Source organism: Manis javanica, chromosome 2, assembly GCF_040802235.1.
Source record: "Manis javanica isolate MJ-LG chromosome 2, MJ_LKY, whole genome shotgun sequence".
In the NCBI taxonomy this organism is placed as follows: Eukaryota; Metazoa; Chordata; class Mammalia; order Pholidota; family Manidae; genus Manis; species Manis javanica.
The window spans coordinates 141,567,625-141,581,598 of record NC_133157.1 but is presented as its reverse complement, the minus strand read 5'-3'; the positions used below and the strand labels follow the sequence as shown (position 1 = coordinate 141,581,598).

The 13,974-nt window shown below is 38.2% G+C and overlaps 1 pseudogene; it reads left to right on the top strand.

Annotated features, from left to right (window-relative positions):
• Window positions 1-4,663: 4,663 nt before the first annotated feature.
• Window positions 4,664-5,387, top strand: LOC108394292 (swi5-dependent recombination DNA repair protein 1 homolog pseudogene; annotated as a pseudogene).
• Window positions 5,388-13,974: the final 8,587 nt, after the last annotated feature.

Here is a 13,974-nt window from a genome sequence, read left to right as displayed (position 1 = left end):
TCAATAAAACATAGTATTGATACTTTTAAGCAGATGTTGAGATAAGAATCATAGTGCTTATTCTGAACTAAATCCAAAACGAATATAAGAAAAGCAACAAAATTTGAACGTTTACAAGACCATGACTTTTTTTAAAAACTGACTAACCAAGATTTCATTAAAATGTTTATCTACCCAAGGTCAAGAGCTAAAGATCAAAAAATGAGTGAAGACACTGTCATTAGTAGAATAGTGCCTAAGACACACTAGCATAATCGAGCCTACTTCCAGCCAAATGACACAAAGAGATAATTGCAATGAAGGTGAGGGAGAGAAAATTAAAAGGAGCAATCCAACTGAAAAATAACAGAGAAAATAGAGGACATAGGGCCAGCAATACTAAAACAATACCTAAGTAAATTAAGTTCAACTACATAGAAAAGACATCCCAGTATGTTATAGAGGAACCACCAGTTTCTAAAGAGAAATGGAGATGATGTGCAAAGTTGAATACAATGTTCCAGGTAAGCACCTGCTAATGGACCCAGGCTCCTTATACCTGTGGCTCTACCACCCTCTAGGCTGTGGAATCCTAGGCCAATTCCTCTCTCTGGATTTGGCTAGGAGACAGAGGAAAACTGTGGGATCACACAGGAGGTGTTTATGGACTGGGTTTGGAAGGCCGAATTCACTGGCATCCACATGGCTTCACCTATCTTCAGGGCAGCCACGGAGAAGTGGTCTAGCCTAGCCGTGTGCCCAGAGAAAGAGAAATGCTTTTGTGCCTACATAACATTCTGCACTTCACAAAATTAGACTCTAGCTTTTCTAGGCAACTTCTTCTCCTTTCAATTTTGCTTAATAATATAAAAGTATCCCTTATTATCTTAATCTATTTAATTTCTGAGTCCAGATTATGAGAGTTTAGATACTACTTACCGGGTCTATTCAGTTCCTGTGTTCAGATAGGAAGAGTTTTGATGGCAAGGATTTATTTGTTCTTTCTTTAAAAAAATGAAAATTGAAATTTACAGCCTCTCTGAGCCCATCTCCTATCTTTCATTTCAGACAATATCTCCAAAATCAACTCAGAGCATTGCCTGTCTTATTTAAAAATTTTATAGCAAAATTACATGTCTTGCCAAGGAAACAATGTGTAAAAAGCCTTCCTATAGATGATCCCTTACTTCTAAACATTTTGTTTTTTTTAAGGTAAATAAAATTTCAAAGATTTTTTCTAAATAGCAAAAAATAACTCCACTTAGGTCTTCTAGCCTGCATATTAAAAACTAGTTTGGGGAAGGAAGATAAAAAAGAACTAGTGTCTGGTTACACATTAGTAGCATTCATTCATCAGAGTCAATTCTTGCATAAGTGTTTCATAGTAACATACATATTTTTATACAATATAAGGATCTGTAAACATGCTATGTTGGAGGAATGAAAAATCTTTATCATAATAATCCATTTCTAAAATGTTTTTTCTATTTCCATGATCACCTTTAAAATTGTTCTCCAGTTACCTTTTACCTTTAACAAAAGTTTTGTAAAGCATTTGGAAATTTTCTAAAATCAATTATTAGTATCTTTGAAAAATTGTCTTGTGCTTGCTTCCTGGTTTTTCCATATTTTTACTGTTAACTTGTCAATTTGTATAAAATGTCCCATATGGGGTCTTAATATATATTTACATTTAATCTATGTTTAACTTAAAAACTTTTCATGTTTACTATATTTATCTCTGTAATTCTGAATGCCTTCCTTTATTTTTCCTATTAAGGTTTTATTATATTCTATTAACATGTCCTCTACGTTCCAAGATAAATCATTATCCATTTATGAAAGGCTTTTGCTTCTAATCTATTACATTAATTAATTTATTTATTTTCTAAATACATGTCATTAATGTAAGTATATAATTGATTTTTGGAAGATTACATTAAAATCTTTCAACTTTGTTTTGTGTATAATTATACAATTAGTAAAAGTTGGCTTTCTAACAAGATATCCAGAGACCTTATTTGAGGCTCTTCAAGTATCTCAGTATTTTCAAAATTTTGCTTTGAAAACAGATAAACAAAGTTCAGTCTGTAAACACTTGTACTCTTCTAATTAAATAAATGAATCAATTAGAACAAAACTACGTACAAAATTAACTGAATTAAAGAAACTATGACAGATTAGATATCATGTCATCTGAAATAATTGGAGTAGTTGAAATTCAATTTCTACAGACATTAAAAGGACAAATTAACAATCAATTGATATCCTGAGAGAACATATTCAAAGTAACATAATAAATTTTCTAATGCATTCTTTGTATAACAGTAAAATTTTACTACAATGGCAAAGAAGGTTTCTAAAATGAATCCTGAGGGGAGAATTGCTGTCAGTTACCAGATCAGTAGCTGTTTGGGGTGTTATACTATCACCACCTACTGGAGAATTAGAATCAGAAGGTTCTCAATTTGGAAATCATCGATGTCATATTTGGTGAATTTAGACATTCCTGGATTCATAACATTGTTTGACAGTGAGGTCCTCAGTCCTTACTACACATGAGAAAATAGACACAGAAGGGCTAACAGTTCAGATTTGCCCCCAAATCACTATTAATTATGTATAAGACTCATATATATGAGTTCTTAAGCTATGTTCTACAGCTTACTTGCCAGAGTGACAGACATCATGTTCATTGTCAATGTCCTTTATCATAATGGCTAAAACACACTTGAAATGAAAGTACAGTTGGTTTTTCTACCAAAATTATTGATCATAATTTCCCATTTTTCTTCTACTGCCTCAGACTAAAAAACTAAATTTCTATTAATTGTTTTCTCCTACAAATGATTGTTCATCAAATTATTTAGTATGAGCAATCTAATTTCTGATATCTTCCTTTTATTTTCTTACCCATAATTAAAGTAAGAAAGATAATACTTTCTAACTCTCTGATTGACAATTTAAAAGACTATTGGAAACTGAGAAAACAGGCACCCACTTAAACTGTAAGAGGGTAAATTAGTGCTAAAGTTTGCTGGTAATTTAACAGTATCTATCAAAAATTTACATCATACAGCCTTTGACAAAACAATTCCACTTCTAAGAATTTACTCTATGGATATTTTTGCACAAATTCATTGTAGGATTATTGTAATTCAAAACAAATTGCAGGAATATTGCAATACAAAATATATCTGGAAACAACCTAAATTTTATTAATAAGAGGCTGATTAAATTATAGGACATGAATACAGCCATATTATATGCAATACTGTGCATTTTTAAATGACATAACTTAATACTTAAAGAAAAAAGCCAGTTTTTGCACTACATGGATTCTATATTCCACTTGTGTAAAAACATAGAATTTTATAAATATTTACAATAATATATATTACATAATTTTATAAATACATACTAGAATGTGCATATATAAATCAATATATTCATTTATTTATGCATAAAAAGTTCTCTAAGACCTGTTACATCTTTTTCAAGTCATGATTCACAGGTTTAAAAAATTGTCCTACACTCCAATAAACTGGACGGGATTCAGGAGCATCAATATGGAGCATGTAACAGAAAAATCATGATGTTTTCTTAAATTACAAAATTATTATAAAACCCATGCAGTATTTGGGAAGATAGGAAATACTTAAATTTAAGCTCCAAAAATTGCTTTCAAAATTTAATGTAGTTCTAGGTTTGCTAACACTAATATAATTTTTTAATAAATTATTTTATGCTTGAAATGGCTACATGTAATTCCTGATCAAGACTTTTTAAAACGATTTAATCTAACTCTTAATGGCCCCCATTGATGAAAAATGTTATTTGCACTAGAACACAATAAAATTTTAATTGCTTTACAGCCATGCAAAAAGTGTAACATAGCTGAAAGTCTATTTTTAATTGACTGTCTTTGTCTTTTCTTTCATTGACAAATGTAATGTTAAAATTTCTTTGATGAGGTATATGAATTTAATCAATGTAAACAAACATTTCCATACCAACTATTTCACAATTTAAATAATTTCTACTTTGCAAAAAAGCATGTGCCTTGTTAGAGCAGTCATCCTCAAACTGGCTCGGAGGGCCCTGAGGCCCCTAAGAGGGCATGCCAGCTCCACGTTGACAGAATTACATGATTTATGTGGTGCTTTGGGTTGAATAGTGTCCCCCCAAACCATTCAGAACCTCAGAATGTTACTTTATTTGGAATAAGGGTCTTTACAGATATGATTAAAGTAAAGTTCAAGATTATCTTGGATTAAGGTCAGCCTTAAAAGAGATGGAAAAGAACATCTACACAGTGAAAAAAAGTGATGTGAATATAGAGGCAGGGTTTGGTGTATGCATCCACAAGCCAAAAAATGCCACAGATTGAGGGCCACCACCAGAAGCTGAGAGAGAAAGGAAGGGAGTGGATTCTCCCTCAGAGCCTCCAGAAGAAGCCAACCCTGGTAACACCTTTATTTCACATCTCCGGCCTGCAGAAACATGTTCTGTCATTTTAAACCTCCCAGTTTGCATTCACTTGTCATGGCAGGGCTGGGGCACTAATATAGGAATGACCCTGCAAGGCCCTATCTCTGGGATGGTGGCTAGGGTGCGCAGGTCTGAGAGCTGAACTTCCTGGGGAGATGGGGAGCATTTTCTGTGGAGGTAAGCAGAGCTCTCTCTCTGTGAGGTAAACCAAGATTTCACTTTCAAGATGGAAAATCCATCAGACTCAGCTATGATGTTACTGAGCACTAACAGACCTGTGCCTATCCACCTTCTCCCTGGACAAACAGTTCAACAAAACAACCTGTGTGTGCAACACTTAGAGAACAATCAAGGAAGACAAGGTCCTCATTCGGTTCCTGTTGCAGTGTGACAAATATCTGACAGCAAGAATGAAGAAAATGATCAGAACTTTTCAGAGCAACCAGCATCTTCAATACAAGAAAACTGTTTGAGTATCAAGAATATTGTAAACACATAGAGAGTGAATTTCAAGAAAGGACATATTTGAAAAAGAGCATCAGGAATATCTATGAACATTAAGTCAATCACTTGACACAGGGTCATGCAGTGATCTCCAAAATGATTTTGTGAATGAGCATCTTCCCAAACCAGGAATAAATGGAAAAAACCCCGCAAAATTGGTGATGCAGAATCAGGAGAAAAAAGCCTTTCTTCAGAGACTAAAATTAGGCAAAATGTATAGACCACAAAGAATGACCTCAGTTGCTAATAAAGAAGTGGAGAAGATGTAGGCAGCCATTGCTTTATTAAGTTGCAGTCAGTTACGTCTGAGAAGAAAAAATTCAGCCTTTCTTAGCTGATAGACCGACCACTCTGGATTAGATGATCGACTCCTACATTTTCATACAAATAAAGAAGAATTTACAGGTGTTTAATTCACAGTATTTTCTACAGAATATTTTTGAGAATGATGAGTTAATTAAAAGATACTTATACACTTTAAAGGGAAGATAACTATTAGGGTTTAGAGAAGGTATCCTAGTAAACATCAACTGAAGCCACTATGTTTATAAATATAAACTAAATTCTGAAATTAAAATTTGGTATTTTGGGTAAATTTGCCAAGGAAAGCAGTTAAAGAAATGATTTAAAAAATCGTGTTTAAAAAACAATTTGGGCAATTCTGGAAGTCACTTTTAATGAGTTAATTTAATGACTGTTGTAAACAGTTTTATGTTAAATGTTAAAAAATAGTCATAGCTGGTGAACGTCTAGACTGAAATGAGTCTAAAATTCCTGCCTCTCTCCTAAGTTTATGATTGTTGTTTCCGATTTTAGTGCGTATTTCCATCTAGATGGTCTAGCAGGTAATTAAACAACTATGTGCAAAAATTTAAAATAACAACATACATGGAGACAAAAATTGGGGGCCACTGCACAAGCCAGAAGCTTTTGCTTACATCCTGCCCCAAAGCTGTGCCATATGTCCGACATCAGGCCCTTTGGGCATCTAATGTGATAGCTCCTCTGCAGTGGCCACCAGGGACTTCACAGCCAGCCTGCAGAACCAGCTGCCTACCCCTCCTGTTCTCTCCCCATCACATTACCCTGGCCTTGGGTCCCAGTGCTAGGCCTGTATCAGGCCCTTCCCTGGTACAACACCCTCTGAAAAGTGCCATTTTGGGGCCCCCAGTGTCCCTTGATCTGAGAGAGCAGTGACCTGTGGAGCATCTGGGATTGTTCTGGGAAGCCTACTAGTTATCTCAGGGATGTGCACTTTGGGGTGTCCTGTGTGAGGAGGAAGGGTTTTCCTGTCTGCTCTATAGGTACCTATGCTGATTGAATAACTTTAACCATAACTATGTGAGCTGTACTTTTTTAAAACTAATTCATACATAATGTAAAAAAAAATAGATAAATCAAATAGAACATTTTCACTGGGGGAAAAAGAGAATCTCCCTTTCCTATGTGTTCTCATGTCCCCAGTTACTGCATTCCCTGGGTTTCCTAAACCCTCCCTGCACCCTCACCATCTCCTGCTCTCCTCCTGTTCTCATATCTGCTCCGGCTCTGGCTCTGCTGCAGGACAGCCAGAGCAGAGATGTGCAGGATGTGGGGTTCCAGCACCGTGGCAGAAAACAAGCAGTGGGGATCAGCGGCCAGCAGGCTTTTGGTCAAACTTGTCTCTTTCACATAACCAGCTGGGCAAGCTCGGCCATGTATTTCACCTCCTCTGAGCATGTTTCCTTGTATGTGCATGTGCACATAGGGATCCTAATGTCCACCTCCACACTGGAGGGAATTTGATGGGAGGACAAATGTAAAGATGCCTCACTCAAGGGGGACATTACATAATAGGAAAGCAGGCAGCCATGGGTGCCAGGAACCCTGGGGGGCTCCCAGGTCACCACAGCTTCTCTCTGGAGTCTGCTTCCTTCTTTCACTTCCCTCCTCTGAGCAATTCCTGTGATGTCTGGTCCCAACGGCAGAAAAGGGTTGCCCATGGTGCACACATTTTGGTTCCAGCCCCTCCAGCAATCTAACCAAAAAGTCTGAATCCCAACTCCATGTTTCAGGAGAGAGCACCAGATTGGCCAAGCTTAGGTGACAACTGCCAGCCCATTTACCTGCATTCAAGGGTCAAAGACACGCATGTAGCTATTGTGCCCCACCTCTGTGAAAGGGGTGCCCTCATGAACTAGGGGCCCCCAAAACCGTAGCTCTGTCACTACCTTGCTGCCTAGGTTTTCGCATAACATCTCTCTTTTTCCTTAACTGTTACATGAAAGAATTAAACTGTGATTGCTAAAATTCCCTTCAGTTCTGAAATCCTATGGTCCAGTGATTCAATAGAAGGAACTTAGGAAGCTCTGCTATTAGTGGAAGCTAGAAGTCAGAAGAATGGAGATGGTCGTGATCTAGTCTTCCTTGACCGATAGGCTAGCCACCCTCATCTTTGAGTAAAGTCAGCCTACTTCTAAGACTAACAAACCCAAGCACATTTGTTTAGGATCCAAACTGCCTTAGGATGCAGGCAGATACATATTATCCGGGTCTTCTGGGCTTCAGCTGCTGGGGCTCAGTGTCAACCTGTGTCCAGGATGTACTCAAGTGGGCTTAGAACTGGGCTAGATATAGTGGTTCAAAAGGAATATAGTATTTATAATATAAAAATATTTACAAAGTATCACCCCTTTAACAGTACTTATATTCCTAAAAACACAAAAATCAAGTTTTCCAAATGTAATTATATATAAACAGTCTATAGAATGTTTTATTTATGAGATGCACAGAAATGATCCTTTTGGAAGGTGAAAAACTCCTAAAATAAAAATAGTTATTTTCTTATTCATCTCTTTTGTTCTGGCATGAATTTTTGTTTGTTTTCAGAGTTTTATTCAGATGTCATTAACAAAATTTTAAGATATTTAAAGTGTCCGTGATGATTTGATATTTTTATCCATTGTGAAAGGATTCCCACAATCAAGTTAACACATTCATCATCTCCCATATTTACCCTTTTTTTGATGAGAACACTTAAAATCTACTCTCATAGCAAATTTCAGTTATATAATATAGTGTAATTAACTATAGTCACAATGTTATCTGTTAGATCCTCAGACCTTATTTTTCTTACAACTGAGTTTATAAACTTTAACCAACTTCTCCCCATTTCCCCCACCCCCAGCATCTGGCAATCACCATTCTACTCTCTGTTTCTATGAGTTTGGTCTTTTTTTCTTTTTTTGATTCCACATATAAGTGATACCATGCAGTCAGTTTTGTCTTTCTCCAACTTATTTCACTTAACATAATGTCATGAATGAGACATGAACCCCTGGGTTCCCTACATGGTAGTTCAACACGGCCAGAGATGCTTTCTGAAAATCTCTGACTTGTGATTGGGCAACAACAATGGGAAATACTCATTACTGCTGCTCTGAGTAGCCCAGAATGCATCCTTTTACCCTTGGCCATATTTATATAAACGATAGATGTGTTCCCTTAATCTCCATCTAAAACTGTTACTCCCAGTGGGAAGACACTGTGTTTTATATAGTTACGTTTATAAATGGGGAAGGCACTCATTGATGCTTTGGCTGATGGCTGAAGAAAAACCCTGGGAGCCTGAAACCAACCCTTTTCATCAAATTAATTCACAGTGCCTGGCAAGAAGCAGAAGACAAATAAAAACTTAGAAGAGGAAACCAGCAAGAGCTTCCTGTTCTTTCCTCCACAAGAACAAAGCAACATAGACAAGACTAATACCAAGGCTGTTTAACTCTGGACTTCATCTTTTATTGGCTAAAGTCAGAGTCAAAGAGCAACAGACCCAGACCAGTCTCATCCAGGTTTAAAGGCTAGAGAGTTCTTTATACTCAAGAATAAAATTCTTGTTTTATTGTTATATCTCATAGCTCACTCAAATCTTTTTTAAAATTTTATGCTGCACTTTGACAATGAAGAATGAACTATAGGGTTCTATGAAATGTAAACCCGACTGTCAGGCTCATTTCTGTAGGCAGGGTGAAATTTTATTTATTGCATTCTTAGTATTACTATCCACAGCTCTGATTCTGGTCCCCCCTGCTGAGTGTGGTGAGTGGGCGTGTTTTCTGGGGGGTAAGGAAGAGCGGTGAAGGGCAGGAGTTGGGAAGGGTCTGGGGCAACAGCAAAGGAAACTATCAGGTGCTTGTTAAATCTGCAGAGAGAGTGCTTTCCACAAAAAGATGACGGTTTAAGGAATCACTTGACTAAAATTTGCAATAATATCTATTAATTCAATGCTTTAAAAATATTTTTATACTTCCTTTCCAGGCTACAATCAAATGAATAGGAACAACCATTGTAAGTTTTCACATCAACAATTCATCTCATGCTCTCAACCTCTCCCCCACCTCTTTGTTTTTTAACTGCATTCAGTTTACACTTCTACATAATAACAATGACCGTAATATATTTAATCCCCTCTTAATGTGTATTTTATAACTTTTATATAACACTGTTTTCCTGAGAATTTCACCTTCTCGAGTTGTTCTGTAAAAATTGGGAGGAATCTGAAGCTGGAGCCGGATTCTCGAGTTTCAGCTGGTCTGTGGGCTGGTGCTCTCTCTGGTGGACATTTATCACATTGCAATGCTTTTTTGTTTTTTTAATGCAATTTTAAGTGAATTTTAAATGAAATTTTAAAACTTATATTCATAGGCAAACCTCATAAAGGCAGGAAGTAATCTCAAAATATCCCTGTGTGATCAAAAATGCATGAATCTACTAAGATTGAGCTGATTGTATTCTTCTCAGGGAACTTGTTATAAAGAAATGGCTTGATAATAGCTTGGAGTGGCAGATAAAACCGTAAGGGACTGCAAATCAACAATTGTTTTTTAAAGTGTTTGTTCCCATTAATGAAAGATGGGAGATTGGATTTGGGAACTGAAGAAATTCCACCCCCACCCTAGGGACAGTGCAGCATGGTACAGCAGGAGCCACAGGAAATACACAATAAATAAAGCATGTTTGTTTTGAGCAACCAGATGCTGACCCTTGCCTGGACCCATCAAATCTTCAGCAGAATGTGGCCCAGAGTGATTCGAGGAGCAGAAGGGAGCTGGCTGAGTCAGACCCAGAATCTGAAGGGGAAGCTGAATATGAGGCCAGCACTGAAATATGAAGCACCATGGCCTTCATTTGGGAGATGTGTAAATCCATAAAGCTCAGGTATCTCTGAGTCCTACTGGAAGTGGTTGAAAAGAAGCAAAAGCAACACTTTAGGTCAGTGTTTCCCAACAAAGTAAACACAGGCAATGATGACCTGCATAGCCCCTGACAGAGGTGACCCCAGACCCCATGCGGCTTCTAGAGGCTCAGAGATGTCAGTGTCTGAGCACAGCTGCATGCTACGGAAGGCAGGCATGAGTTAATTTTCATATTATTACAATTTAATTTTATAACCTCTGGCTGTCAGATCTTGGAAAACACAGAGCCAAGTTTTCATGCATTTGATTTATTTGATAATTGCTTAAAAGGTTCTCTGTTCTCATTCTTTGCCTTTGAAAATAGAGAATATGTGAGACTAAATTTTGAAATCACTCAAGATTAGTGGGTGTTAAAGTCACTTTCCAAATCTGAACCTTGTGATGAAATCATTTTTTTAGTTTGAAATTTCTCTCTTGTTTTGTTGTACAAAATGTTCTGGTTAGGAGATGTGGCTACTTTAATTTTCCTGAACAAGTTTCGAATAGAAAAGTCAGTTGGAGAGAAGAGTGAGTTACAAATAATGTTTTGCTATTTCAACACTTACACACATCTGACCAGTTTACATTCTTTCAGTTTGAAAAGAGAAAGAGTGTTGATTATTCTTCCAAAAACAGAACAGAAGTGGAAGAAACCCTTCTCTGACTGAAGGAACACTGGCTCTAAACACTTTACCTCCTAGTAGCTATCTACGCCTTTGTCTTTTTCCCCTCTTCAAGGAAGAAAGAAGAAAACAGGGAACTTGGTTGAAGTAACCAGTGTGTGAAGATTACTGAGTAACAGTGTAACATGTAGAAATGAAATATTTGGAACAATAGCACAAAAGTTGTAGGGGGAAGAATGGAATTATACTCTTGTAAGGTTTTTACATAAAGTGGTATAACATTAATATAAAGTAGACTGTGATGAATTAAGGATGCATATTCAATTCCCTAGAGCAACCACTAAAACAAAGGTATAAAGAACCAGTAGTGAAGATAAAATGGAATACTAAAAATACTTGGTTAACCCCAAAGAGGGCAGGAGAAGTTGAACAAAAGAAAGAGGGGACACAGAAGAAGGTAGGGAGAAAACAGACTTACCCAACAACAGTCACATTCCCAGTGGTGGGCAGGGACACTCACCAGTTGTAACTACCACTCAGTGCTACCACCACCAGGAAACCATTGCTTCTAGTTCCCAAGATTTGAGAGCACGGGGTGTTCTGGAGTGTTGGTTTGTTTCTATCACTTTCCCCTGTCTACCCGTGCAAGCTTTTAATCAAGTAGAAAAGCAGAAACCTCACTCAGTTACCATTGCCCTTTGGCTCTCCAGCTTCCAAAATGTTCTTGATAGTATTTGCTGTCATCATTTGTTCCTTTGCGGGTTTAATCCTTTTGTTTTTTGTTTATTTCTTTTTTATCCTCTGTAGCCTTTCAGGTGAGGCTTGGGGAGGAAGGAGAAGTAAATGTGTGTGTTTAGTTCACTGTGTTTAACCTCAAGTCCCAAAGGTGATGTTTTTAATCAAAGCTGATGTTTAAGATTCACATTAGAATAAGCCTAAATTAAATTTGGGGGCAAGAGGGCAGACACGCCAGAGTGTATGGGCTCTGTTGGGAGGATTTTGGAGTTTGTCTTTTCTAGCAATGCTTAATATCTGAAGTTTTGAGAATTAAAATTAGTATGTGTAAAGGAAGGAAAACAGATTATAATCATTACATGGGACTATCTTACACAGAATGATAGATACCTTGCTTCTTTTTGATTTATACCAGTGACAGGCAACCTGTTTTATTGCAAACAGCTTTAGTTAGAATGTTTTCTCACTTTGTGCCAGTATCAGTTCCAGTAATTTTCAAAATCTGGGTGAAGTTCTACCTTTGGAATAACACCAAATAAGTCTTATCCTTTAGACTATACTTTCTCTTAAAAACCTTTACTCTAAAATAAATAATTATTTTTGTCATTTAAAATGCTTTTTTAGATCGCATTTAGAAAGGTGAAGCAAATGTCGTGGTGTGTAAGCCAGCTGAAACCCTCCAATTGCAATTTATCTAATTGACATCTAATATATTGATTTCAGGTGTACAACATACTGATTCAGCAATTATATACATTACAAGATGCTCACAGTTATAAGTATAGTTACTGTCACCATACCAAGTTATTACAACATTACTGACTATATCCCCTAGGCTGTACTTTTCATCTCTGTGATTATTTATTTTATAATTGGAAGTTTGCACCTCTTTATCCTCTTCACCGGTTTCCCCCATCCTCCTCTATGGCAACCACCAGTTCTCATTATTTAACAAAACCACTTTAAAGCAAGGCATTTGCATGTTAGACGTGGTCCTCTGAAGCCTGCTCTAAAGAGAGCAGTCGTTCCCTTAATCGCCACAAAAGGAGTGGTTCTGACAGTGCTGTGTGCTTGTGCAAGGATGTGGCCTTGGTGACGCTCTGAGACCCTCTGCACCAGCACAGCTGACCCACAAGCAGCAAATCAGGAGATGGTGGACCACCTGCATAAGGTGGCCAGGCCAGGAGGGAGCTCAGGAGGATGGACCCAGACCTCTCTTCTAAGATGTTGGCATATAAGGCTTACATGAAAATAACAGGGAGTGAGATGACACAAACAGAAGAGATACCCAGAGAGAGAGAGAGAGAGAGGCAGTGAACACCTTCAGCAAAAGTACATGCAGCAGGGAGGTGAGGGGTGGAGAGAGGAGCTGGTGACAGTCGATGGGAGCAGCATGGGGATGGAGAGGTGCCAGGTTGTCAGGCCAGCAGGAGAACCTCCCTGGGGAGGCTGCCTGGGGAGTTGGCCCCTCGGAGTGTGGGCTGGGCTTCTGGGGGTGGCTCCTGCCTTCCCTGCTCTCAATTCCCTCACCTGTACCCATGCGCATCCCTTCAGAAGCAGCTGGAAACACGCTGGAAGAGGCACTCAGTGTCTTTGTGTGGAATGGGTCCACATTAGGTGGGCGAGAAGGTGCTGCAGCCAGCTTTGTGTGATGGAAGATGGGACAGCTTGTCAGGGAAGAACTAGGTTTTTGTCACTTGGAAATGCAGGGGGCCAAGTTGGTTTTGGAGAACATACTTTGCAGGGTTCCAGTAGAAAAAATTCAAAACCCTTCCTTGCTGCCAAGGGAGGTTTATTCCCTTGTCAATCCATCTTTCTGTCTACGTGTCTGTCCCTCAATCTGCTCACTCACCCCTCCATCTGAATCATCTTACTGAGATTTTGGTTGTTGCTACTGAGATAGAAGTTCAGTGACTGTCAAGCTGAGCTTATTACCCTCCAGTCTCCTCAGGTTTATGAGCAGGTGGGATTTCCCACTCCTACATACACCTGGCCTCAGGGGATGTCCCCCTGCAAGGACTTCCACTCCCTCTCCCCAGAAGCACTCCCCACCCCACCCTCAGAAGGAAGAAGCCTGACCCCCTAGAGGGTCCTCCACATTCCTGTCCCGTGCCCAGAGGTGACCTGGCTCCTAGACTAACCCTCTCAGGGACCTTGGAACTGGGATTCATCAGAGATATCCAGTTAGTCTCTGCAGTGTAACAGACTCCAGTGCTGTCTTATTTTGATATGTTATTCTTTATTTTGATGTAATTTTACACATACAGAAAAGAATAAAGAATCATACAAAGAGCTCCCCTATGCTTCCACTCAAGTTCATGCTGGCTTGAGTATTGATTCTTAAATTATACTGTAATGTCTCATATTGGTAGGTGAGTCTCTGATGTGTTCTTCCTCCAAACACTTCTTTAGTTGTTTTTTCTAGTTGA